The 26,718-nt window shown below is 42.5% G+C and overlaps 1 long non-coding RNA gene across 5 annotated transcripts in view; it reads left to right on the top strand.

Moving 5' to 3' along the window:
- The first annotated feature begins 12,531 nt into the window (after nt 1–12,531).
- LOC141577557 (uncharacterized) overlaps nt 12,532–26,718 on the top strand; it is a 28,708-nt gene continuing 14,521 nt past the window's right edge. For all 5 annotated transcript variants that reach the window (XR_012506805.1, XR_012506809.1, XR_012506806.1 and 2 more), the window contains exons 1-3: nt 12,532–12,683; nt 22,377–22,446; nt 22,568–22,636. This is a non-coding gene — a long non-coding RNA (uncharacterized LOC141577557). The remainder of the gene's footprint in view (nt 12,684–22,376; nt 22,447–22,567; nt 22,637–26,718) is intronic.

Here is a 26,718-nt window from a genome sequence, read left to right as displayed (position 1 = left end):
TACTGAGTTACGCCTTGATTTCATTCATCAGTGTTTTGTAGTTTTCAGCATACAGATCCCACATGTATTTTTTGAGATTTATGCCTAAGTATTACATAATTTTGTGCTATTATAAGTAGTACTGATCTTTAACTTTAATTCCCAATTGTTTGTTGCTAATATGTAAAAATACAACTGAATTTTATATGTTGACCTGGTATCCTAAAATCCTGCTAAACTTATTTGTTAGTTCTACTAATCTTTTTGTAAATTCTTTAGGATTCTCCTCATAGTCATTCATGTCACCTACAAATAGAATATAGCTATTTCTTTCCAGACTGCATGCCTCTTTCCTGGCTTATTTCACTGGCTTGGATCTGTAACAAAACTGAATAGAAGTAATGACAGTAGACATCCTTGTCTTGTTTCTGTTCTTACAGGGAAAGCAGTCTTTTATCATTAAGCATGATCTTAGCTGTAGGTTTGTTGAACCTGCCCTTTATCAGGCTGAGGAAGTTCCCTTCTGTTCCTAGTTTGCTGAAGTTTTTATTATGAATGGATGTTGAATTTTTTCAGATGATTTTTCTCCATCTATTGAGGCAAATATAGTTTTTCTCAGTCTGTTGATACAGTGAATTACAGTGGTTAATCTTCAAATGTTGATCACCCTTGCTTTTCTAAGATAAATATCTTTTTTTCAGGATATACAATCCTTTTTATATATTGATAAATTTGACTGACTAATATTTTGTTGAGGATTTACCTGTTCTGAACATTTCATACAAATGGAATCACACAATATGTGGTCTTTTGTCACTGGCTTCTTTCATTTAGCATGACGTTTTTGAGATTCATCCACAGTATAACATGTATCAATACTTCATTCCTTTTTATATTCCAAACAATATCCCATTAAATGGATATATCACTTTTTGTTTATACATTCATCAGTTGATGGACATTTGTGTTGTTTCTACTTTTGGCCACCATAAATAATGCTTCCATAAACATTCATGTGTAAATTTTTATATAGACATATGTTTTCATTTCATATCTCTTGGGTATATACCTTGCAGCAAAACTACTGGGTCATAATGGTAAGTATGTCTAATATTTTGAGAAATTTCCAAACTGTTTTCAAGGTGTTTGCACTACTGTATACTCCCACCAGCAATGTATGAAGGTTCCAATTTCTCCACATCCTCATCAATACTTGTTATTGTCTGTATTTTTAAAGTATGGTTGGTTTTTAAATGTTTCTGCTTTAAATGCCATATATTTATACCATGCAGCCCCATTTATTTCCAAGAGAATCTTTTATATGGTTTGTTTAATTATAGCAAGGTCAATAAACACATAATCAGTTAGTGAAATAGTATAAAATTCAAATATAAATGTCTATAATTGGTGTTAAATAAATAAAATTTTCTACTCCAAAATGGTTTTTAAAAATAATCTCAAGGGTTGAGATCAGTGGGTCACTGGAGAACATCTTCCTGATGAACTAGTCAGATCCAAATTCATGATGACAAAAAATAAATTCTCCAACCCTGATTAATATTTATACTTTTTTCTCAAAGAGCTAAATAATGTTTTCTAGCTGTATCAAGGTATAATTGACAAATAAAAATTGTATCTATTTAAGTTATACAGTGAGATGATCTGACATATGTATATAGAGAAATTATTACCATTATTACCACAATCAAGTTAATTAACACATCTAACACCACGTAGTTACTCTTTTTTTTGTGTGGTGAAAACACTTAAGACCTACTCTCTTAGCAAATAAAACAATAAGACATTGATTAAACAAACTAAAGAAGACATAAATAAATGGGAAAATATCCCACATCTATGTATTGGAAGAATTAATACTGTTAAAATGTCCGTACTACCAAAAGTAAGCCATAGATTCAATACAATCCTCATCAAAATTCCAATGGCATTTTTCACAGAAATGGAAAAAGCAATTCTAAAATTAACATGGAACCACAAAAAACTCCAAATAGCCAAAGCAATCTTGAGAAAGAACAATGCTGGAGGTATCATATTTCCTGATTTCAAACTATATTACAAAGCTATAGTAATCTAAACAGTATGGTACTGGCTAATATTACACTTTGAAAATATCAAGTGTTTAGCTTTGCCCTCATCTCCTTAATAGCATAAAACAACCATCTCAGTGCTTTACATTTTCAAATCACCCATGTCAACAATTATTTTTCTCCCCAAGATTCCTGCTATTGAAATGTGTGGCTTCTGGTTTCAACTATAATTTTGATCAAAGCTATATCAGGAATATTTTGGTCTTATAATTACATTTACAAATTAATATTTAAGAAATATACATTTTTAACAAATACTGATTATCAATTTCTCCCATCAAGTTAACACACACACAAAATGATAACATCAAACATTGTGAAGGATCAAAAGACAGTTATTCTGCCTCAAAAGGTGGAAATTTAAACTAATACAAGTTTTCCAGAGGATAATATGGAAACATATTTTTAAATTTTAAGAATGTGTATACCCTTCAGCCCAACTATTCTTCTAGGAATTTGTGCAAAGGAAATCATTAGAAATGTAGTCAAAATTTTATGCATAAGGGGGATATAGCTCAGTAGTAGAGTGCATGCTTAGCATGCACAAGGTCCTGGGTTCAACCCCAGTATCTCTATTAAAAAAAATTTTATGCATAAAAATGTTCATCTTTATAAAAGGAAAATAAGGAAATTATTACATAGCTAAAGATGGGGGATGCTCAATTGTTAAATAAAATACAATCTATTTGTGTGATGCACTATTATGCAGGAGTACAAAAATCATGTTTTCAATTAACTTTTAATGGCCCTAGAAAATTTTTTGTCATTGTGTTTTGACAAAAATGCAATACATAAAACTTCCTGCTATGTGTTGCCCGCTTATTGAGATAAGACAGAGACCAACAGAACAAAATACATTACCAGTGATAAGTTATTCATGGGTGGTGGAGATTATGGGCAGTTTTTATGGAGTGTGTGTGTGTGTGTGTGTGTGTGTGTGTGTGTGCACGCATACATGTGCACATGGGTATATTTTCAAAGTTTTCTGCAGTGAACGTGTTTTACTTTTATAATGATAATTAAAGTAATGTACAGAAATGTTCTTAATTTCACCTCTGTCTAAAATCACTTTTTTATTTTACTGCACAGCCATAAACGTCTTCTTCAAGAATACCTCATTTTGCTTTCTCCAAAAGCTGCAAAAACAACTTAGATAATGAGCAGTTTATCTGCAGTAATAACATATTGGCTCCACTTAGGGAACCAGCTCACAGAACTTTTCCCTATGGCAAAACAAAAATGTCATACACGGAGGCATTACAATGTTTTTGCTAACTCTGGCATTTTACATGCTTGAGCTCATTATTATTCTCATTAATTTTGTGATTGTTAATAGCCCTGCTATTTATATGGTGACTTAACCTTTACAGATTTCAATCAAAGATTTCAAAACTCAGTGGAGAATATGTCTAGAATGTAAGAGGATGTATCTGTGAGTGATTTTCCCCAGTAGGGAGCATATTTAGATCTTTGATATACTTAAATGACTGGGACACCTAGCTAGAGAGAAGTCAAGAAACAATTATTTTCATCAGCAAAGATACAAAATTTTTAAATGATTAGTTGATTTTTGTAAAAATATATATGAATATTGAAATTATATGTGAAATGAAAACAACCTACAAGGCTATTTTCTAGATGTTCACTTTTATATAGCTAATCTTAAAATAAGCAAGGAAAAAAACCTTTTATTAACAAAGATCCTTATTTTACAGCAAAAGCTGTTCTAGGCTTAAATCTGAGCAGGATAAAGTTTAAATTTCCAAGGGATAAAAATACAGAAGATTCCACTGTTCACTTTTGCCTACAGGCCATCTTGCATAATCATTTTATCCTTGGTCACAGAGCTATCCATTAGTCTGTGACATCAGTTATGTTTCTGTAGAGTTGTGAATTGTTTTACAAGCATCATTAAAGCCATTATGTATAATAAGCCTAAAAGCAGTAAGAACTATTATATCTTCCATCTTTTCCTATACTTTACAATAGTTTATAAAGCATGATAATTATCCATTGTTTAAAAGAACCAGCTGATGGTAAAAATCTACAAGTCTGACAAAATATCCTGTTGCTGGTGCCATGGTGAAAAGGCACTTGGTTGTGGAGATGCTTCACAGTTCTACCACACCTACGGAGATGCTACCTGCGGGGTTTTTTAATTGCTTCCTCTCAGCTCCAAATCCATCCTTTTTGCACTGTGTTTTGATGATGGGGCGGGGACTCTCAGACCACCTTTCTGCTTGGTCGGGTGGTTCTAAGTTGGGATGTGTTACTAGGGGCACCAGAGGGAGGACAAAAGGACATGCTCCTTCCTGTCTGTTTCCTGGGGGCTTCCTGCCTGCTTGCAGCTTCCGGGAGTCAGCCCTGCAGCGCTTAACCCTGTGGGAGCAGTATCTGTCCAGGGCACCAGCCAAATTCAGTCTTCAGTGTCCTCCACAAGTGGAAATCCCTGTCTCCCACAGAGACAGCAGGATCAGCTGGCTCTCTCCTCCTTCAAGGTCTGGGTCCCAGGCCCACAGGGCTCCCCATTTCAAACTCAGAAGCACCCACCAGTCCAGCAGCAGCACCTCCTAAGAGGTCTGAGTTGTGGCTCCATAGGACCTCTCTGCTATGTGTCCTCAGCTGAGGGCTGGAAGCAGCTTCCCACAACTGCTACCTTTTTGATACCTTAAAGTTCTCTTTTTATCTTCAGCAACTGATAGCACTACATCTAGCCAACAAGTCATATATTAAATTCTTTTGGTTCAAAAAACTAGTGTGGTTTCTGTTTCCAAATTTGACCTTGTCTTAGTCAGTTTGGGCTGCTATTACAAGTTACCATAGATGGAATGCCTGAAACAACAAACATTTATTTCTCAGTTCTGGAGGCTAAAAGTCCAAGATGAAGGTGCTAGCGTGTTCGGGTTCTGGTGAGAGTCCTCTTCTGGGTTGCAGAAGAAGTTACAGGGGCTAATACTGTATCTTCACAAGGCAAAAAGAAACCTAGCTAGCTCTCTGGTCTCTTCCTATAAAGGCACTACTCCCTTTCATGAGGGCTCCACCTTCATGACCTAATCATCTCCCAAAGACACCCCCTCCCCCCCACTTCAAACACCATCACATGGGGACGGGTAAAGATTTCAACACAGCAATTTGGGGTGAGGACACTAACATTCAGTCCATTGCAGAAGCTAACTGATACAGAAAAGAATTTGGCAATATCTAATAAAAATGACATGGATTTATCCTTTGACCCATCAGTACCACTTCCAGTACTCTATGCAAAAAGATATATGGTCTAAGAGTTTGAAGTGCTACTTATAATGAATACTAGAGAAAAAAATGTCTACCAACGGTACACACACATAATAGGGTATTATAAACTCATATAAAGGAATGGTAAAACGCATTGTATACTAACTGCTATGCAGTGATCTCCATGATATGTGGTTAGGCAAAAAAATAAAAATCAAGAGGAAGAAAAATGTGTTGAATGATGCTATTTGTCTAAGAAAGAGAAGAATAAGAACATAGTCATATACTCACTTTTGTTAAATTCAATTGATTAATAACAAAACTAAAAAATACAGAGTACCTATTGGAGGTAGGAAGGAATAGGTTGAAGAAGACTGAGATAGAAGCTAGACTTCTCTGCCCATACTTTGCTTTACAGATTTGACTTTTTAAAGGTTTTGGTGAACAATTCCAACATTTGGGTGTGTGTGTGGGGTGGGGGTCACCACACGCACAAGCAGTTCTTCAACACCAGCTGGGTGCCTACAAATCAACTGAACTCAGACTCTATCCAGACACTGCATCAGACCCCACAGATTAAGGGCTCCATCCTACAATACTGCCTCCCCCAGCTTCAGACACCATCACAAGGCCAGGTTATCACCTATGCTTCTGAAAAACCAGCAATAGATTGGAGGTTCCAACAATCCCTTCTTTGGGTTCAATTAATTTGCTAGAGCAGCTCACAGAACTCAGAGGAACATTTTACTTACTAGATCACCAGTTTATAATGCAAAGTTGTAACTCAGGAGCAGCCAGATGGAAATGATGCACAGGAAAGGGCACTGGGAAAGGGCATGGAGCTTCCATTCCCCTTTCCAGGTGCACCACTCTGCCCAAATCTCCACGTGTTCACCAGCCTGGAAGCTCTTCAAACCCTGACCTTCTGGGGTTTTATGGAGGCTTCATTATATACACAGGATTGACTAAATCACTGGCTGTGACAGATTTAACCTCCAGCCACTCACCACTCCCTAGAGATCAGGGGTGGGACTGAAAGCTCCAACTATAATCACAAGGTGGGCTCCTCTGGCAACCAGTCCCCATCCTTGGGTGCTCTCCAGGAGCCACCTCATTAACAAAACAAAAGACACTTTTAAGCTCTCATCCTCAGGAAATTCCAAGGGTATTAGGAGCTCTGCCAGAAACAAAGACCAAATATATATTTCTTACTACAAATCACAGTATCACAACTTTGAAACCATAAAAATAATTTCCATAATCATAAATAAAATTAAAGTTTTTTAAATGATGTATTTTATAAACAAACAAAGACTCTATCCACTGAAAAGGCACTGTTTCTACAAAGACCAATGCAACAGCAATGAGGACCCCTAGTGCCCAGACGATGCCTCTGGGTACCATTTCCCACTAATGGGGATCAGGGCTTTTTTGAGAAATGGCAGATTCTAGATCTCGAGAAGAAAATATACAAATTGAGTAAGGAACCCCTCGTTAGACCGGAAAGCAAGGCTACAACCCAGGATGGCTGGATTATGTCAAAAGGACTCAGGAGTCCACTTGAAGAGATTCTATTAGAATATCTTCATTTGCAAACCCTAGTGATTAATCAGTCTAGGCTCTGATCATCAATGCCTGCTCACATTCACCCAGAAAAAGTGACAATCAGATATGATGTACCTCCTGATAAAAGTGCACATCATCGATGAAGTATTCTCATGCAAAACATGGAAGCATAATCTAATCAAGCTTCAAGATACATGGGTCTATTTGCAGGGGACAGAAGAACGTATTAAATGACATCATGGAGATGCAATTAGCAAAATCCAGATGGTAGAACACAAACAATTATTTCCTCAACAAACTATAAGGAAAAAAATAGAGTGTACATCTGTAAATTAACAAAGAAAAGATTATGTGCCTGATTTAAACAAACAAGTTATTTTAAAAACGTTGTAAGACTGTTGGGAAAATCTGAGCACAGAAGGGATATTTTATATTTGGGAATTATTTTTAACTTTGTTGTGTGATGATACTGCAGTTACATTTTTAAAACAAAATCTGTAATACATGAAATTGTACAAAATCAGGTATTTGCTTCACAATTATCAGACGTGAGGAAGAACTGAGTGAGGATATAGAAGAAAGAATACTGCCCAAGACTTTATAATTATAGAGTGACATGGAGGGGCTCAGAAGGATGTAATACACGTACTGAGTTTGTGCTGCAAACAAGGAACACTGAGTTTGGGGATCTACCATGTTTATGGGAAGCATAAGTAAGAAAGCCTGCACTTTGAACCTACCTGCACCCAGGACTCAGACTCGACAATTTTTAATTCTTAGACGATATTGTTTCCTCTGTGCCCTCGCTCAATTCCCTCCACCCCACCCAATAATTTTGAAGCCAACATCTCACTTTCTATAACTCAACACTCAAAGCTGCTCACTGTAAACAGCAGCCTGAGGAACGGCGTGGGTAAAGCGCAGTCAGGATCTTGCGTTCCTGCCACACCCAGCAAGAGTGTGCAGGGATGCTCAGGGCACATGGCAGTCACCTTCCCCATCACTCCATCTGTTGTCCCCACGTCCTGGTTTCCGGCAAACTTTTGCAGAAGTATGCCACTCTGCTGGCCACTCTGATTCATTTGAACAACGAAGGCTAGAACTGAATCTGTTCAATTGGTCTTATACAGCATTTAATTAAGGCTACTACCAACTGGACTCCAAATAACAAGATGAAGGTAACGTGCAGTACTGACTTCAAATATGCCAGCCAGTCAGGATGTGGCCTAGTCTAAGGCCAGTCCATTATCCATTACCACCCACGCAAGGGAGTTTACACTGACCTGCTGGTCTTTGGTGTCGGTGCCGATAATTACAGAAAGCAACAGATGGGCCAGAAAACCACCTCCATCCCCAATGGAGAGAGATTCTATGGCCCACTTCCAGCCACACGCAAACATAAAACCCAAACAGGCACAGGTAATTCCTACCAGGATTTCTCATTAAATTTGATTTGGATCAGCCTTACATTGGTTTGGCTAAGTCACACGGTCAGTGTCACTGAGTGGTTGTAGCCCCCTTTTCCATACATGGCATAAATCAAGACCTCTCAAGCACCACAGAAGCATGTAAATGTATGTCAGAATGAAATGAGGTTCATACCTGTTTAAAGGGGGTCCATGTCGAGGGCTGCTATTGATGGCATCAGGTACAGGAGAACAATTCAGGGTCAGACATGTCCACAGAATGTCAGCTGCAGTTGCCACTTGACTCCAGTGGCAGTGTTGGATCTAGGTGACAAAGAGACTATTAATCACCTCCACCCTTGTATATCTTGGGTCTAAAGTGTCCCCACCTCAGGTGCCAGGGTTGTTTAACGTATGAGTCTGTAGTCTTCCAAGTAGCAAATCAGATGGCAGACCAGGCAGCTGAATCATTGGCAATACCCCAAGAGTCAGTAAAAATTACTCATTATCAAATCATTTTCTGGAAAAAAAAGATATTAACTCAGTAGCAGCAGCCTCGGAACGGTGACAGTTCTGCTCCCGATTTCCAGCACTTCCATCTCCAGGATGGGGAGCATCTTTGTCTGTGTGCACTTCAAGTACATGGCTGCAGCAAAGATCTACCATCAGGGAGAATAAAATAAATGAACAGGTGTTCACCAATCTGTGGACATGCTAGGGTGAATAGGGCCCTGAAAATAAGTGAATAGGTATTCTAGACCATCTAGTAATAAAGCTCCCTCCCTGAACATTTAAGTTGCTCTTTTCTGCAAAGAATCAATGACTTCTAACCTCAGAGTATCCAAAGATTTCACTTAGATAAAATTATACTTGATGGCATAGAGTGTAAACCCCCAGCTCTGGAGTTTGACCAGCCTTTGTTCAAGCCCCAGCATCACCATTTACGAGTTACGTGATCTGAAGCAAGGTATATAAACACTCTGACTCTCAGTCTCCTTATTAGTGAAATGGCAACAACATCATCAGTCTGGAAGTGTTGTTAAGGTTCATTGGGACATTTCATCACGTTGAGCTGTTATGGGGAACACTGCTTAATTGTAAAGCAGGTGTCTAGAGGATCCTGGTTCCTGGGGAGGCAGCTCAGGAATTCAGGCACTTAGGTAATAAGACAGAGCGCAAAAAAATTAAGACAGGCAGGGAAGGGGGTGGCAGTTGGATATTTGTGTGAGGCCAAGATTAGCCTAAAAACTGCCTTTCCTTGTTATGAATGGAGCATTTTTAAAAAGAGGAACAGAAAACATTTATTTCAAACTTCCTCTGCCATGAGGAAGATGTACAGTCAGTGATGCACTTAGGCATTCCAGAGTCCTCTCCAACAGGAAGTTCAGGAGGGACCACCTTTACTTCATTCATTGTCATACAGTTATCTCCCCTCTGGGTCACACTAGAGAACACTAAACAGCACGCAGGCCAGCAAAGTAGGGGACAGAAAGAAACACACAGTAAGTTAATCAACAGGTGTACTGAGCACCTTCTGGGCTCCAGGCTCTGAGTTAGGGGTGATGAACAAACCGACATGGTCCCTGGTTCATGGAGTAAGTATTTTCAGGAGTAGATCCCTGATGGCAATCTGTGGACATGCTCAGGCAGAATCTCCTGTAGTATTTAGATTCCTTGGACTCTAAGCACAGATCCCACCCCTGACCTAATGAATCAGACATTCTAGGAAGTGGGGACATGGGAGGCTGTATTTTTAATAAGTGCCCTCTAGCGATTCTAAGAAACACCCAGTTTGGAACCACCACTGGTGTTTCTCAATGGGTGGTGAGACCCTCACACTCAGTGTCTCTAAGAGTGCAGTATAGGAATGTGTGTCTTCAGTAAACCTCGAGGCTTGAGAACCACTATGCTAGGCTGCCCTCTTACACCTCTTCCTTTCTATTAGATATTACGTATGCAAGTGCATTATGGATTACAAAGCATGATACAAAGTTCATGGGCTCTAGTTTTTAGGATGGCCCAGTTTATACAAGTAACTGAAGTCAGTGTGGAGCATAATGAGGCATTGCTCAGAGCTTAACATGTCTCCGACCAAATCCTCATGATTCTTTTTATAGTCACAGAAGCTTCTGGCAGGTAAGGCTGATAGAACAGTACTATTACATCACTGAAGGCCCTTCCTTCTGCCACTGGCCCCAGCCGCAGACCCACGGTGCCTGAGCAGTTACCACCCCTGGGTGGCTTCCTCTCAGAAGGGCCTTAAAGTCTACATACTCTTCTGAACCACTTGTAGAATATTTTGATCACGACAGAACTATGTATCAGAACCTTGTATCAGCAAAGTGATACCGTTCGAACCCCCTTAAATGTTTAGCTCTCTCAATATACCATGAAATCCAAACTCAGGATGTGGGATTCAGGATGAGGAACCAACGATGGGTTGGTAGGGCAGACAGATGGATAGAGTAGATCTGAACTGCCACTGTACACCTGAAGAATGTCCAGTGCCTTGGGAACACCCAGGTGGTGATGCCCCTGGAGCGGCTGTCCACAACGGTGTGGAGATCTGAGAGGGTTAAGGTCAAGGATAGAGACAGAGTGGGCTTCAGCTGCAGGAGGCAAGGGGTTCGTGTAGAGAAAAAATAAACAAAGAAGAACTCATGTGTGTGTGGAATTACATGTAAGATGAGAGGAGAAAAAGTACAGTGAAAAAGCATAAGAAAGAGGGATCAAAGAGACAAGAGGCGAATCATGAGAGTAGAAGGTTCAAAAGCCAAAAGGAGGTTAAAATTTCAACGAAAGACTTGTCACCGATGCCAAAGGGCACTGAACAGAAGAGAGGCCACGGGATGTGCAAATCACTGGTGACATTCTCAAGAGCAAAAGAGCAGAGTGATGTGGGAACTATTTCCTTCATGCTTCTGGCCAGAGTGTTTACCAATAAACCAACTCCTTTTATAGCTTGGATTTAATTCTTTTCTGTTAAGGATTATCACTTCTCATTTTATACATATGTTATCACTCAACACTAAGACATTCTGCTTTCCGAAGGGCTGCCTCAGAAGAATCAAAATTTAGCTGGATGTGTTTTCTCTCTACCCCTCAGCCTTCCCTGCACTCCCCCTAACTTCTCAGGGGACCCCAGTGTTACTATTTTTCAGGGTTTGTGGTGACCCTCTGGCAGTGGGGGCACTCAAGGAGTTTGTTGACTGAATGTGAGTGGAAGGACTTTAGGAAGTGGGTGGAAAGAAAGTCTTCTCCTACATTGCAAGTGTAGTAAATTGCTTCTTCAAAACTGAATATAACCGTTTATATTTAAACATTAAATATAACTAAGGTGGCCTACAGTGTAGTATGATGAGAAAAGCGTGGGCTTGGGAATCAGACAAGCCTAAAAACGGAAGCCCTGTTAGCAGTATTTCATGCCTGCAAAATAGGATCACCTCCCTCACTTCATGGGGCAACTGGAAGAGCTGAACTAAATAATTTACATAAAGATCCAATCAGAGGGCTCTGAACAGAGCAGGGCTGTGGTAACTGGTAGCAGTCGGTATCAGTATTAGCTGTTAGTTATTCGTCTTATAATCTGCTTATTCAGATACTCAAGATAGAAAACTGCAATAACTCGCCATCTGAATCGCGCAGGAAAACCTCCCCTTTCCTCTAGAAAGGTCTCAGCACTCACATTTGCCTGAGCGGGCACAACTCCTACCAACCTATCAAAAGCAGGAGAGATGAAGGCCTACTCAGTGCCAACACGGCCACTTCTCTGACTTCTGACGGGTGAACAGCCCACATTAGGAAGTGTTGTTACACGTTAAAAACAAAAACTTAAACACGTGAACTCTGCACTCGTAACCGTGGGAGCGGTGGGGTCCGGTCAGCTCGCTCGGCTCTCCTCACAGGGAATTAGGGGGCAGCGGGGAGGCAGGGGAGGTGGCCGCACGTACCGGGGTGTCAGATAGTGAAGCCTCCACCGTGACGGGCCAGTCACTTTTACAAGCCGCATTTCTTCCCCGCCTCTCCGGCTCATTTCCTAGAGCGCGAGCTGAGCGCTCACCCTCCACGCCCCAGAGGGAGCGCGTCGCAGGCCCCGGGCCGCGGGAAGGACCGGCCCGAGGCGGCGTCGGGCGGCTTCCGGCGGCTGACCACGAGCTGCTCCCTCCCGCCCGCAGACCTCGCCCCGCCCCCTCGGCCGCGCCCCCCCGTGGCTCGGGCCCAGCGCCCCCGCCCCCCGCCCGGCCCAACCCCGGCTCCGCCCCTCGGCCGGCGGCCCCTAGGGCGACAGTGGGAGGAGCGCGGAGGCGGCAGCTGGAGCCGAGCAGCGCACGGGAGCGCGCCCCGCAGCCTGCTTCCCGGCCTCCGGTCAGAGCCCGCCGTGCAGTCCGCGGTGAGTACGACGCGTCCCGGCCAACGTCCCCGGGTCGGATGGTCGACCTCCCAGGCCCCGGCAGGGTGGGTGCGAGTCCGCCGCTCCCCCCGGCACCTTCCTGGAGCCGGGCTGCCGCGCGCAGGACAGCCCGGGACCGGGCGGAGGGGGCGTCCAGGGAAGGCCGAGGGGAGAGTCGGGGACTAGTTTCCGAGGACCGATTCCTCCGCCCTGTCTCCAGTCTGTGCTGCGCCTAGGACAGGGGACGGGGACTGGAAACGGCTCTCCTTTGCCGAGCCTGTGCCGGCCGCCGGGGCAGCCCTCCCTGAGGCTGTTCGGGGCGGCTGACCTGGGAGTCCTCACCCCGAGGAGGGCGTGCGGGCCTCACCCGGGAGTCCTCGCCGGCCCGGGGGTGGCCAGATAGAGAAAACCTCAGTGGTGGGGAAATCCTCAGTGGTGGGGACAGATCGGGGAATCCACAGCAAGTGGCAAGGGGAAAATGGGGTGAGGGGGATGGGACCCTGGATAGGAGGTTTGGGCACAGAGCCCATACTAATAAATTCAGAGATCAGGAAGGAGCACGCGCTGCCTTTCCTAACTCAGCCAGCACATCAGAACGGCACATCTCTCCTGCAGCGTACATAACACCCTTCACACGTGTATGTGTGTGAGTGTGTGTGTGTGTGTGTGTGTGTGTGTGAGAGAGAGAGAGGGAGAGAGAGAGAGTGTGTGTGTGTGTGTTGCGGGGATGGGGGTTAGGAGTCGGGGACAAACTTTTGGGAAGCCTCAGGAATCCCTTTACGCTCTTAAAAGTTAGTACACTAAGGAGCTTTTTGTGTGGGGGGGGTTATCTTTTTGAATATTTACCATGTATAACTAAAACTGAGAAGTTTTTTCTATATGTAGTAATTCACTTGAAAATAATGGTGGACCTATTATACATTAACATATTTTTGTGAAAATAACCATACTTTTCAAAACAGAATGTTACTGACTGGCACTGTATTCTATTTTTTGCAGATCTCTTCTGATGTCAGGTTTAGTAGACAGCAGCTAGATTCTCGTATCTGCTTCTGCATTCAGTCTGTTGCAGTATTACATGTCAGATAGCCTCTGAAAAACTCTACCGTATACTTCTGAAAACGTGAGAGTGAAAATGGCAAAGAGCACCTTGCCATTATGAAACTGGTTTTGACCTTGTGGGTCCCTAGAGTCCCGTCCCACACTTTGAGAACCACTGTTGTGGGAAATGCTTCAGAGGCTTAAGTGACTGGGCCTATTTCTTGTTTGTGATTCTTCCTGTGAATGGGAGCCACCCCATGCACCGGTGGTGTTAACATCTAGTAGTTGTGAGCAGGCTTGACCTCACTCTGGAAACCAAGTGATAGGTCCCATTTAAGAGATGGTGAGCCCAGCTGGCCTCTTGAAAACCAGCAAGGCTCTCAGATGCCTTTGGTTGTTTCCGTGCCTGCAGAGCTGAGCTGTGTGTGCACCCAGATCGCGGCAGTGATGTGGCACACAGGACCTGTGTGTTCAGAGAGATGCCCGTGGGGAGCCCATGCCGTGGTGGGGGGAGCGGGGGCAGGGGGGAGGGTTGTTGCAGGAGCTTTTCCAAGTGGTGGAGAAGCGATTTCCAGAAGAACTGGGAGGCATGTTTTGGCCTTTCTCTCATCCATGTTCATTTCTGTTTGCGGTTGTGCAGCCTTGAGTTTATTGGACTAGGACTCCCCAGTCTTGGGGCTCTTTCCCTTTCCACTTTCAGAGTGGTGTGTCCCTGTGAATGGCCCTTCCTCAGCCCCTGCCAGAACCCAGCGTCCCGCACGCTGGTGTCTTGTAGGTGGGATCCCTCACTGTATCGTTTCCTTCGCTTCTTGTTCTGTCAGCACAAGTCCCAGATAGAAATTACTTACGTTACATAACCTGATGAAGGTTTGCAAGACAGACATACCAAACAATTAACAGTAGCCAGTTCTGGGCAGCGGAGTCTGGTGGAAGGAAGGCAGGCAGGGAACTTGTACTTGTTCTTTGTAATACCGTATTTCTGCCTGGTCTGCAGCATTCCTGCGTTGCTTTTACAACCTGAAAACAGACAAACTAAAATCCCAAAAACCTATACTTTGTAAAGGAAGATAGGATTATTTCTCTGGGAAGAATGGTGGTTAACCACTCCCTCAGCTCCAGTAAAACAAATTAATTGTCACATCACGTTTCTGAACTAGTATATATTATACTAGTATCTATTAATTCAAAATAATATTGAGAGAGAGAGAGCCCTCTCAGATCAAAACATTTTACTGAATAGCATTGTTTGATGTAAGCCCCTGTCCAAGGTTAGAAGCACCAGATCAGAGAATCTTCTTTAATGGACTATCATGCAGCCCTTAACTGATGTTGCAAAATGCTGTTTCATGAAATACCTTGAAGTACAATTTTTAAATTTAAAAACATATTACCCAAGACTTCCCTGTGTTCCTGCTTTTATGAGGAAAGCACGTGTGTATGTCCAGGCGCATACATGCATGGACAGAGGCAACGGATGTGCCGAAAGCTGAGTGGTTTTCTCTTGGTAGTAGGGTACAGCTGATTTTTAAATTTTCTAGAAGTATTAAACTTGATACAACCAAAAATAACCCCTAGTTACTTGTACGTTGCGGACCACACAGTTGCCTTTTTTCTTAGAATGATTTACCACCAACTTGCCAGTAGCAGACGCCAGCTGCTCCCTCTCTCCCAGTGGGAAGTGGGGAAACAAGTATGGAGTGAGAGGCATGGGGAACAGAACGGTGACCCACAGACCTCAGTCACACTGTGCAGCGTCTCATTTCCCCTGTGGAGTCAGCTCCAGCCTCAGCCCTGCCCTCTCCCTGCAGCTGACCCAGAGGTTAGAAAGTTCTTATTGGATTAGCACCATCACCTGAGAAGCCATCAGCTGACCATCTCCCCAGACTGACTGGCCTTCATTCATTGTTAGCATTTTTTTTAATTGAAGTATATTTGATTTAGTGTCCTGTTAGTGTCTGGTGTACAGCATAGGGAAACGGTTATATATATTCTTTTTCATATTCTTTTTCATTACAGTTTACTACAAACAATTGAATACAGTTCCCTGTGCTATACAGTAGGCCCTTGTTATGTATCTTTTTTTAGCCACTTTCAGTGGAAAATTGCAGACCAAAGAAGTAGACAGTATAAATCAGCTTCAATTATGAACATTAGCATTTGGCCAATCTTGTTTCATCTAGACCTGTCCTCATACTCAGTTCTTTTTTCCCTCTTCTAGGAGTTAGCATCTTCATTTCCAACTGTATAAGCTAACAAAAAAAAGTATTTGTTGTGTCTTTTTAGCAACAAGCGTGTACTGACTGCTGTAGCAAAATCTCTTCTACGTTAATGTCAGCACAACTGAACTCCTGAGTGGGCTCTGAACACCTGCCATGTGGTCCTGTTTCTCTGCTCCCGCGTTTGCTCTCCTCCTGCCTTCTGGTCCTCCAGCTTGCCTTCTCCCAGTTCTTCTGTTAAGCCTTTCTGCATCCCCCTAATTACAGCCGATCTCCCTAGTTACAGCCGCCTCTTTCCTGTGACCTCTCTTACAAACCTTAGCATATTACAGTTCTTTGCTTGCTTATCTGAGTCTCCCTGTCAGATTGTAATCTATGTAATGTTTATGTAAAACTAGGTTTTCCTTATCTGCCTTTCCCCTGTAGTGTTTAACAATGTTTAATGCAAAGAAGATGCCCAAGAAACAGATGCTAAATTAAGTTATGTCGATTAAGTTCACTGGAGGAAATTTTTGATTATAAAAGAAATGCATCATGTTCAAAGGAAAAATTTTAGATATTGCCTAGGACCAAGAATATTTTATATCACTTGCAAGAGTTTTAAAGCTTTGAAAGAACTGTGACAAAAATAAGCTTTAACTTGAAACTATTAAAAGGCAACTCTTTTAGAGGAAAATCTTTCTTTATGGTCTGTTGTGATTTTTTTCACATCTATCTGGAGCTTTTTGGGGTCTTCTCTGATTTTACAATGCTTTTTTTCCCTCAGTAGATAAGAGTGGCTCTGACAATAATTTGTAATCCCCATTGTGTTTTAAGATGTAGGTTTAAATCTGCAGTAAAAGAAACAGGCTACAAATTTAGAGTCCGCACACCCCAGGAAGCAAGTAGGTGTCAATCAGGCGCTCAGCACGCCGCAGCAGCAGCGCCTGCGCAGTGATGGAGTGCTTGGGCGCAGCTCCTGTCCCAACTTCTGTCTCAGCCCAGACCTCCTGGGCTCCAGGCCCACACATGCTGCTGCCTGCTGAACGTCTTCATCCAAAATTCACAACATCTAAAACCAACATCCAGGTTCTCATCGCCATCACTGGATCTGCCAGTTTGCCCAAATGAGGAGCACGGATCTCTCCCAGACCTCTCTTCCTCACCCACCCTCAGTCCGTTCTGCTCCCTTCACTCTCCCTGGGATCCCTTGCCCCAGCCCCCTTTTTCTGACTTGATGACTGTAATGGCACCATAACCTACCTTCCTGACACCAATCTGGCATCCTTCTCCCAAGTCAGCTCCCACTACTACCAGAGTGATTTCTGAAAATCAAGGCAGATCTTGAAGAATCCAGCCAAGAATCCATTAATGATTCCTCCTTGTCTTCAGGATAATCTATGCCTTTCTGCAAGGTCCCTCATGATGTGGGCCCTGCCCCTGCCTTTTCCTCTCATCTTAGCCCTGCCCATCCTGAACCCTGTCCTTCATCCACGTGGAACTGCTTTATGAGTCCCACAGGGTCAGACTTCCATGCTGTACAATATTCTCTGCCCAGAATATTCTTTCCCTGACACCCTGCCTCTGTGTGACTGAAGAGCAAGGGGGATTCTTAACCCTTAATCCCATCAATGTCAAATCAATGTCAGACCAGTGTCTATCAATGTGAGATGTATGAATGAATCTACGTCAGTCCCTTCTCTTAGACAATCCAGAGAGCCCCAAGTACCAGATGTGTCATGGTCAAATGCTGCTCTATTACTTGTGACATCTTTGACCCAATGAAATGGCCATTGCCTGTAGATGCCATGCTGCTGTGTTGGTCCCTGAGATGGGAGTAGAGCATCGTTGCCTAAGAGCTGGGCTTAAAGTCAGATGGACAGGCATTTGAGTTCCCTCTCAAACAGTCTGGCTGTGGCTTTCTAGCTCCTAAACACATGGCTGTACCGCTGCAGGGAAAGAATGTGCTGGTCAGAAAATATGCTAGCAGTTGCCTTTCTTCTAGAAAACCAAGAAACGTGTGGGTTTATATCTCTGGCTTCTAGGAACTTGATTACATGAGTCATCATTCTTGAGTCCAAGCAGTGCTGGAAGTGGGCGGGGTAGATGACCTCAGAAATGTGGTGGGTTCATGGAGAGAGATGCTGCCCTAGGAGACCTCTGGCAGCCTGACATCCAGCCTTTTGTGGTGATGCTCTAATTCCTAAAATCTGAGTTAGAAAATTTCATTACCACGGATCTACTAAATGAATTTGGGAGCTTGAGGAAATCATGCTGCTTTCTTAAAGAGTGGCTGTGCACCAGGCCTGCTCCGTATGCTTATAACCACTACAGTTGCCACCCCTCCACTCCCCTGCTCCCAGGACTTAGATGAAGTAGGATTTGGCTGGGGTTTCTACAGGTGTCATTTGTGAAGCCCCACTGGTGACGGTGGGTTGCTGCAGGGTAGGGTACCCCCTTTCCAAGAAGGAGCTGAGGACTGACCTTTAAGAGGAAAGGATGAGGTCAGGAGCAAAGGGCTGGTGAGGACACCTGGTTCTGAAGGGGTCCTGCCCCGCTTCTCCCTTTACTTTCTGGACTAATGTTTCATGACCCCACAGAGACTTTGTTTTCTCAGTGCATCTCCGGAATTATAAATCTGAAGTCCACCAAGACTTTTTTTTAAATTCTGTTTGTATTAGCCCACAGTGATATCAGAAAATAAAAAGACTATTTCTGTTCTTTGGAGTTTGTGCTACTGCTTACAAATGAGCTTAAAGGATGTGTCAGCTAACTGCATATGATACTGTGCCTTCTTGGCCACTGAGCCTGGAATAGGGGAGCCTTAAAGAGGCAGGGGCTGCTCGATCAGACAGTGCCATGGCCATGGCCCCCATGCCCCAAATCCTGACCACTGGGTTTGGTGGTGGCTATGCACATCTGCTGAGTGAGTCATGATCATTTTTGTGATACAGCCTGAAAATCTCCAGTGTTACTTAATGAAGTTCAGGGCAAAAGAAGGGCTAGATTTCAGGAAGTAGATACTTTTTTAAATGGTGATCTAATATTGTCACATTATGAGTTAATTTCTTACTGATCCTAAATTCTGATGTTGGAAATATACAATTTAAACCAAATGTAAAGTTAAGAGAGTGCTCTGTAGTTTGTCCTTAGTCAGAGTCACTAGAGTGCTACTCCCCACATTATCTTTTCATTTTCTACCCTCACTCACCCTGCTGTGGCCCCCTTGCTTTCCCTCAGACCTACCTCAGGGATTTTGCACATGATATGACACCTCCTCCAGATTGCCATAGTTTGCCCCTTCACTTCTTTCAAGGATGTGCTCAGTTGACTCCATCTCAGTGAGGCCTTTGATCTCCTGATACCCTTCACTCCCCGACATTCCTCACTGCCCTTGTCCTGCTTTATCCACAGAACTGGTCACAGTCTGACATTCTGTTTCCATGCTTGTTTAGTCAATCTCCCTCCAGTGAAATGGAAGCACCATGAGGGGGCTTTATCAGTTTTATTCTAGGGCACATCCCTAGTGCCTAAAACAGCTCCCAACACATATTAGATGGTTAACATAATTATGTGTTGAATAAATGAATGAAAAAATCATACAATTTTTTCACTCAGAAGGAACTTTTTAGATCATCAACTAACCTTATGTTAGAAACTGGGAAACTGAGGCACAGAAAGGCTATTTAGCTATTCAGAATGAAACTGAATCAAATGATTCAACTGACAAGGGCTCAATTTCCTGAATATACAAACAGCTTATACAACTCAATAACAACAACAACAACAACAACAACAACAACAACAACAACAAAACCCAATCAAAAAATGGGCAGAAGACCTAAATAGACATTTCTCCAAAGAAGACATACAAATGACCATAGGCACATGATAAGATGCTCAATATCACTAATTATCAGAGAAACACAAATCCCGACTACAATGAAGTATCACCTCACACCTATCTGAATGGCCATTATTAGAAAGTCTACAGATAATAAATGCTGGAGAGAGTGTGGAGAAAAGAGAACTTTCCTACACTGTTGGTGGGAATGTAAATTGGTGCAGCCACTATGGAGGATAGTATGGAGGTTCCTTAAAAAACTAAAAATGGAATTACCATATGATCCAGCAATCCTACTCCTGGGCATATACCCAGAAAAAACTCTAATTAGAAAAGACATATGCACCCCAATGTTCATAGCAGCACTATTTACAATAGCCAAGACATGGAAACAACCTAAATGTCCATCAACACATGACTGGATATACAATGAAATACTATTCAGCCATAAAAATGAATGAAAGAATGTAATTTGCAGCAACATGAATGGACCTAGAATTTATCATACTAGGTGAAGTAAGTCAGACAGAAAGACAAATATCATATATCACTTATATGTGGACTCTAAAACAAAATGATACAAATGAACTTATTTACAAATAAGTAAGAGACTCAAAGACAGAAAAGAAACTTACGGTTACCAAAGAGGAGGAAGGATAAATTTGGGATTAGCAGATACAAACTACTATATGTAAAATAGATAGACAACAAGGTCCTAATGTATAGCACAGTGCACTACATTCAATATGTTATATAGCCTATAATGAAAAAGATTATATGCGTATAACTGTATAACTGAAGCCATAGTTTGTGGACCCCTGCTCTAAGGTTCTCTCAGGAGCAACTAACACATCAAGAGAAAAGACAAAAATCAGCGTGATAACTGAATGTATTCTTGTAGGGTAGACAACAGCCTCCAGCCCTTTTCTTCTCAAGGAGTGCCTACCCACTGTTATCTGGCAGACTTCCCCTTGCCCTTCAGACTACATCGATGTCACTTCCTCCCAGAAGGCACCCCTGGCTCCCTGGTCTTGTGCACGGCCCTTTCTGATGGCTCCCATGGCTCCCTGTACTGCCCGCATCATGACATGTATAGCCACTCTCGTACAGTTGCCTGGTTGCCGTCTGCATCTCTCACCAGGCTCTGAACCCCAGCTGGGCAGTGCACATGCCACTTCTGCACCATCATGTGTCCAGCATGTGGCAGAGGTCAGCTCTGTAGCTCATTAATAAGGGAAGGAAGAAGGTGTGTATACTGGTTAAGACAGAGGCTCCAGGACTAGTCAGACCTGGGTTCAGGTGACAGCTCTGTAATCTACAAGCATCTGACCCTGGAGAAGTTATCTAAGTCTGTGCCTCAGCTTCCTCTTCTGTACTTTGGGGTAACAGCAGTACCTACGTGAGGGGTTGCCACTGTGACAAAATGAGCTCCTGGCTATAAAGCACTTGGAGCCTACAACGTATCTAGCAATCCCACACTTCAGCTCCTGCTGTTATTATCATGATAGCTGCTGTTATTACCACTACGGCCGTTCCTGCTACAGCTTCTGTGACTACTGCGACAGGGAGCAGTATGGTACAGAGATTTAGAGTGCCGACTCTGGAATCAGACTGCCTGGGTTTCAGTTCCAGTTCCATTTACTAGCTGTGTGGTCCTGAGCAAGTTTCTTACCCTCTCTGTGTCTCATTTTCCTCTTGAAAAAAAATGTGGATATTAGTTGCACCTAACTCAATGGGATATTTTGGCAACTAAATGAGAAAATACATGTACAGCATTTTAAATAGTGGCCTATTCCTAATAGTGTCAGCCAGTGTAACTATCAATTAGTGAAGTCAGACTTGGGTCCCAACTATTAATTTTACTGTCCTTTTCTATATTCACTCAATCCATGACACAGTTTATAAGTGTTTCCTGTGTGCTAAACATGCAAAGTTGCAACTATGACTTATTCTACCTTGACTCAAAACAGTGTAGTTTGATTATAAAAAATTCTGGAGAAGCTTCCTCATGCCCTGCATTGTCCGTGTCAGTCCTGATGCACGGAATGACTTTAAGCAAACCTTGGCGTATACCCTGGGCATTACAGATGTTCTTGGGTGGCACCACCCTTCATATAAACCTCTGTTTGAAAGGTAGGAGACTGTGTTTCTATAAATTCCTGTGCCTCCTGGCATCACTGGTTCCCTTTCTCCCAATACAAACAGATGAAAATACCAGCATGGACATGGCTCAGCTCAGAGAGGTACTGTAACCAGGTCACAGATGAGAAAGGAATATAGAAGTGTTTCTTTAAATATTTAAGCTGCTGTTGTCATTATAAATGTCTTGAGTCTGTTCCTAAGAGCCAGACTCTAAGATTAGAGTAGTTTTAACTTAAATGCACTTAATGTTTTCTACCCACCATGTTTACAGGCATCTTAAGAATCACTTGAACCAAATAATGCTTATTCTTTTTACTTTATTTAACTACCTTTCCTTTCCCATTGAGTGAGGGCATATACTACTCAGCAAGCCTGCAGATGAAATTGCCATTTTGTTTATTATCACTAATAAATTTGACCAGTAACACTCTAAGCCATAAAATTTATACATTTAGTTTTTCTCTTTCACAGGGCAGACAGTTTACAGAAGAATCAAGACTTGGAATTTGAAAGAAACAGAGAACAATTTGAATTTTTAAAGGTATGGATGGAGTTTGGTTCCAATAGTGGAATCTTTGTGTGTCCCATGTCAGGGAGAGGTGCCTAGGAGGTAAGCTGCATAAGGTGTGTCTGGTACTCATAGCATTCTTCCTATTTTTCAGTTCTAGTGGGGTTCTCAGGCCTTTTGCAACATGCGGATTATTCCCCCTGGCTCAGGAGTCATCCACCAGGTGAGTCTGGAGTATTTGGCAAGAGTGATATTTGATCAGGATGGATACTATTACCCAGACAGCTTTGTGAGCATGGACTCGCACACCACTATGATTGATGGTTTGGGCGTTCTCGGTTGGGTTGAGTGTTCTGCATTGCTAGTCCACATACGCTGTCCTATGGCACGTATTATGATTTACTCTGATACCATTACATCCAGGAGCATGAATTTGAGTGACCACAAGTATCAGAGAGGTATTTTTGTCTGTTTTGTGTACTGCTGTATTTCTAGAACCCAGAAAAGTGTCTCGTGCCTATCAGGCACTCAGTATAATGTCTGGAAGAATGAACTGGAATAAGGGGTTGGGGACATTTAGAATGAAAATCACCTGGGCTGTTTGTTAAACACAGAGATTCTTGAACCCCCATTCTCCTTTTTAGCATCGAATCGAGGAAATTTTGATACAGGTGTTTGGAGGACCACACTTTGAGAAATACTTATTAAACTTCTGTAGAGGGGAACAGAGAAAAGACAACTGCTCTTTATGAAAACATAACTCAACTCTATACTAATAAAACACTGTTACTGGAGGAAGAGAGAAGATGGCGGAGTAGAAGGACGCTCGCAGATCACCCTCTCCCACAATGCACCAAGACTCACATCCACAGACCCACTCAGCCAACCAGAGCACCTGCAGAACTCCGACAGAACATTGCCCTCTTCAAAAGATAAAGACTCCAATAATCTGGTAGGAGAAAAGGAAAAAACAAAGAACAAAAGGCAAAGCAGATTGGGACGTGTCCTGCAGGGAGGGAGCGGCAAAGGAGGATTGGCAGCGCTCATTCGCTGGGTCCCCTCTCTCCAACTGAGAGGCCAGCGGGATGGAGGGGGAGCCTCCGAGGCTCAGATCAATACGGAGCAGCCATTCACTGACAGAACTAAGTTAAACGGGCACAGAGGGTCCCCTGACACCCAGCCTGAGATGCGGGCCGGCAGCTGCAGGCAGGGCCAGGCTGCCCGAGCCGGGCAGAGGATGAAGGTGGCTGCACTTAGGCAGCCCCAGGGGACTGCAAGGGGCTACGCGCCATGCCTGTGGGTGTACAGGGCAGAACAATCTGGGCCCTCCATAAAACAACACGGTTGATGTGCCCTGGGGGGAAAAGTGCATACCCCCATCTCTGAAAACCCGCAGAAAGTTTTTGGGGGAAGACAGGAGGGGCTCAGGCACAGCCACCATATCCTCCAGCGCTGAGCATCCAGGCAGGGGCCAGAGCTGTAACCACACCGAAGGGCTTAGCAGCATCAAAGGCCAGACTGAGAATTGCCTACAGCCCGAGGCAGATAGGATCCTTCCATCCGGGTCCCTCAGAGAACTTGCTCCACAAAGACAAACAAGGAGCTGAGTTTTGACACAGAGCAGGGACAAGGCTGTCCCTCAGTCTTCCCCAAACCCACCCGCGGAGCGCCGACCAGGGCAGAGCGTGCAGCAGCACAGAGCAGCGGAGCTACCGGCACCAGGAGAGGGAGAGCGGCCCCCCACCTTTCGGGCAGGAATACAGCCACTGACCGCGGTGCTGGGATGGGGCGCGACCCCCCCTTCTACCTGGCCAGTTTGCAACATCTGACTGCGGCATCAGGAGGGGCACTGACCCGCTCACCCACAGCAAAGGAGAGCTGCACCTGACCCAGTGTTGGGAGGAGGTGTGATCTGCTTTCCGACAGGTACTGGGAGCAGCACAGAAGAGGGTGCCAATGGAGGGCCTCTGGAAACAGCAAACTGAGCTTCCAAAACAGGACAAAGACAGAAAGACTTCACATTAAAAGCACACAGACTCCAGGAGAACACCGACACCCCTCCCCCTTTTTTTTAAATCTGTTTTTACCTATTCTGTTTCCTACTACCCTCTTAATTTTTACTTCTTAATTCACTTCTATTTCTCTTGGGTTTTGATGTCCTGTTATTGATTAGACACAGGTTTCAAATACATCTTTTCATCTTTTCCCCTTTTTTTTAAAGGTTTTAAAAGGACGTCTCAACCCGATTGATATTCTGCTTCAACTCGCTCTTCTATTATTCATTATACACTGTTTTCAAACCCTCTTTCTCCCTTCTTTTAAAATTCTTTCTCTCTCTCTCTTATTTTTTCTTTTTTTCCTAAGTCTTATTTCTAAATAGGCATTAGATAGATAAACTCCTTAAGGGCCAAAATAGATAACTGATACTCCATAAACCACAGTGCCAGAGAGGTATGAGCAAGATGAAGAAGCAGAGAAACCTTTCCCAATTAAAAGAACAAGAGAAATCCCCTGAAAGAAAAATCAATGAAATAGATATCAATAGCCTACTAGATCAAGATTTCAAAAAAGGAGTGATCAAAGTGCTGAAGGAATTAAAAGAGATAGTGTTTAGAGATATAAAATATGTCAAAAATGAAATTGAAGCTATACAGAAGAGCCAAGTAGAATGGGTAAACTCATTGACAGAGATGAGGAATGATCTAATAGCTGTGCAAGCTGACTAGATAATGCAGAGGAACAAATTAGTGGCCTAGAAGATAGGACAATAGAAAGCACCCATTCAGAAGAGCTACAAGATAAACAAATAAAAAATAATGAAAATAGCATAAGGGAACTATGGGATAATATAAAGCATCCCAATCTTCACATAATAGGGGTCGCAGAAGGGGAAGAAAGATCAAAAGGGAACAAATAGGATATACCAATTCAACTGCAAAGGTAAGTTCAAAATGGCAATAAACACACATCTATCATTAATTACTGTAAATGCTAATGGACTGAATGCTCCAGTCAAAAGACATAGAGTGGCAGAATGGATAATAAAGCAAGAACCTTGAATATACTGCATACAAGAGACCCACTTTAGGGAGAAGGACACATATAGATTGAGAGTGAAAGGATGGAAAAAAGATATTCCATGCAAATGGAAAAGCCAAAAAAGCAGGTGTTGCAGTACTGATTTCAGACAAAATAGACTTTGAAACAAAGGCCATAAAGAAAGACAAAGAAGGACATTTTATAATGATTAAAGGAGTGATACAAGATGAGGATATTACACTCATTAATATATATGCACCCAATATAGGAGCACCTAAGTACATAGAACAATTACTAACAGAGATAAAGGGGGATATTGATGGGAATACAATCATAGTTGAAGATTTTAACACTGCATTAACATCACTAGACAGATATTCGAGACAGAAAATAAACAAGGCAACAGAGAAATTAAATAATACAATAGAAAAACTAGATTTGGTGGATATATTCAGAGCATTACACCCCCCCAAAATAGGATATACATTCTTTTCAAGTGCACATGGAACATTTTCTAGGATTGATCATGTACTTGGGCACAAAAGAAACCTCAACAATTTCAAGGAGATAGAAATTATCTCAAGCATCTTTACTGACCACAGTGCCATGAAACTGGAAATCAACAACAGAGAAACAAAGGAGAAAAAAAGGAAAGCATGGAGATTAAACAATATGTTATTGAAAAAACAATGGATCAATGAGGAAATCAAAGCTGAAATTAAAATATATCTTGAGACAAATGACAATGAAAGCAAAACCACTCAAAATCTATGGGACACAGCAAAGGCAGTGCCAAGAGGGAAGTTTATAGCGATACAGGCCTTCCTCAAAAAAGAAGAACAATCTCAATTAAACAATTTTACCCACCACCTGAATGATTTAGAAAAATAAGAACAAAAAGCCCCAAAAAGCAGCTGAAGGAAGAAAATAATAAAGATCAGAGAGGAAATAAATACAATAGAGAGTAACAAGACCATAGAAAAAAATCAACCAAACCAAAAGCTGGTTTTTTGAAAAAGTAAATAAAATCGACAAACCTCTGGCCGAACTCACAAAGAAGAAAAAAGAGACAGCACAAATTAGCAAAATAAGAAAGGAAAATGGAGAAATTACAACAAATAAAACAGAAATATAGAATATAATACAAGAATATTATGAAAAAGTATATGGAATCAAACTGGATAACCTATAGGAGATGGACAAGTTTCTGGAAACATACTGTCCGCCAAGACTGAATCAAGAAGAAACTGACCACTTGAACAATCC

The sequence above is a fragment of the Camelus bactrianus genome, chromosome 4 (genome assembly GCF_048773025.1).
Source record: "Camelus bactrianus isolate YW-2024 breed Bactrian camel chromosome 4, ASM4877302v1, whole genome shotgun sequence".
NCBI lineage: Eukaryota > Metazoa > Chordata > Mammalia > Artiodactyla > Camelidae > Camelus > Camelus bactrianus.
Note: the sequence above shows the minus strand (reverse complement) of the source record. Positions and strands in the feature narration are given on the sequence as shown.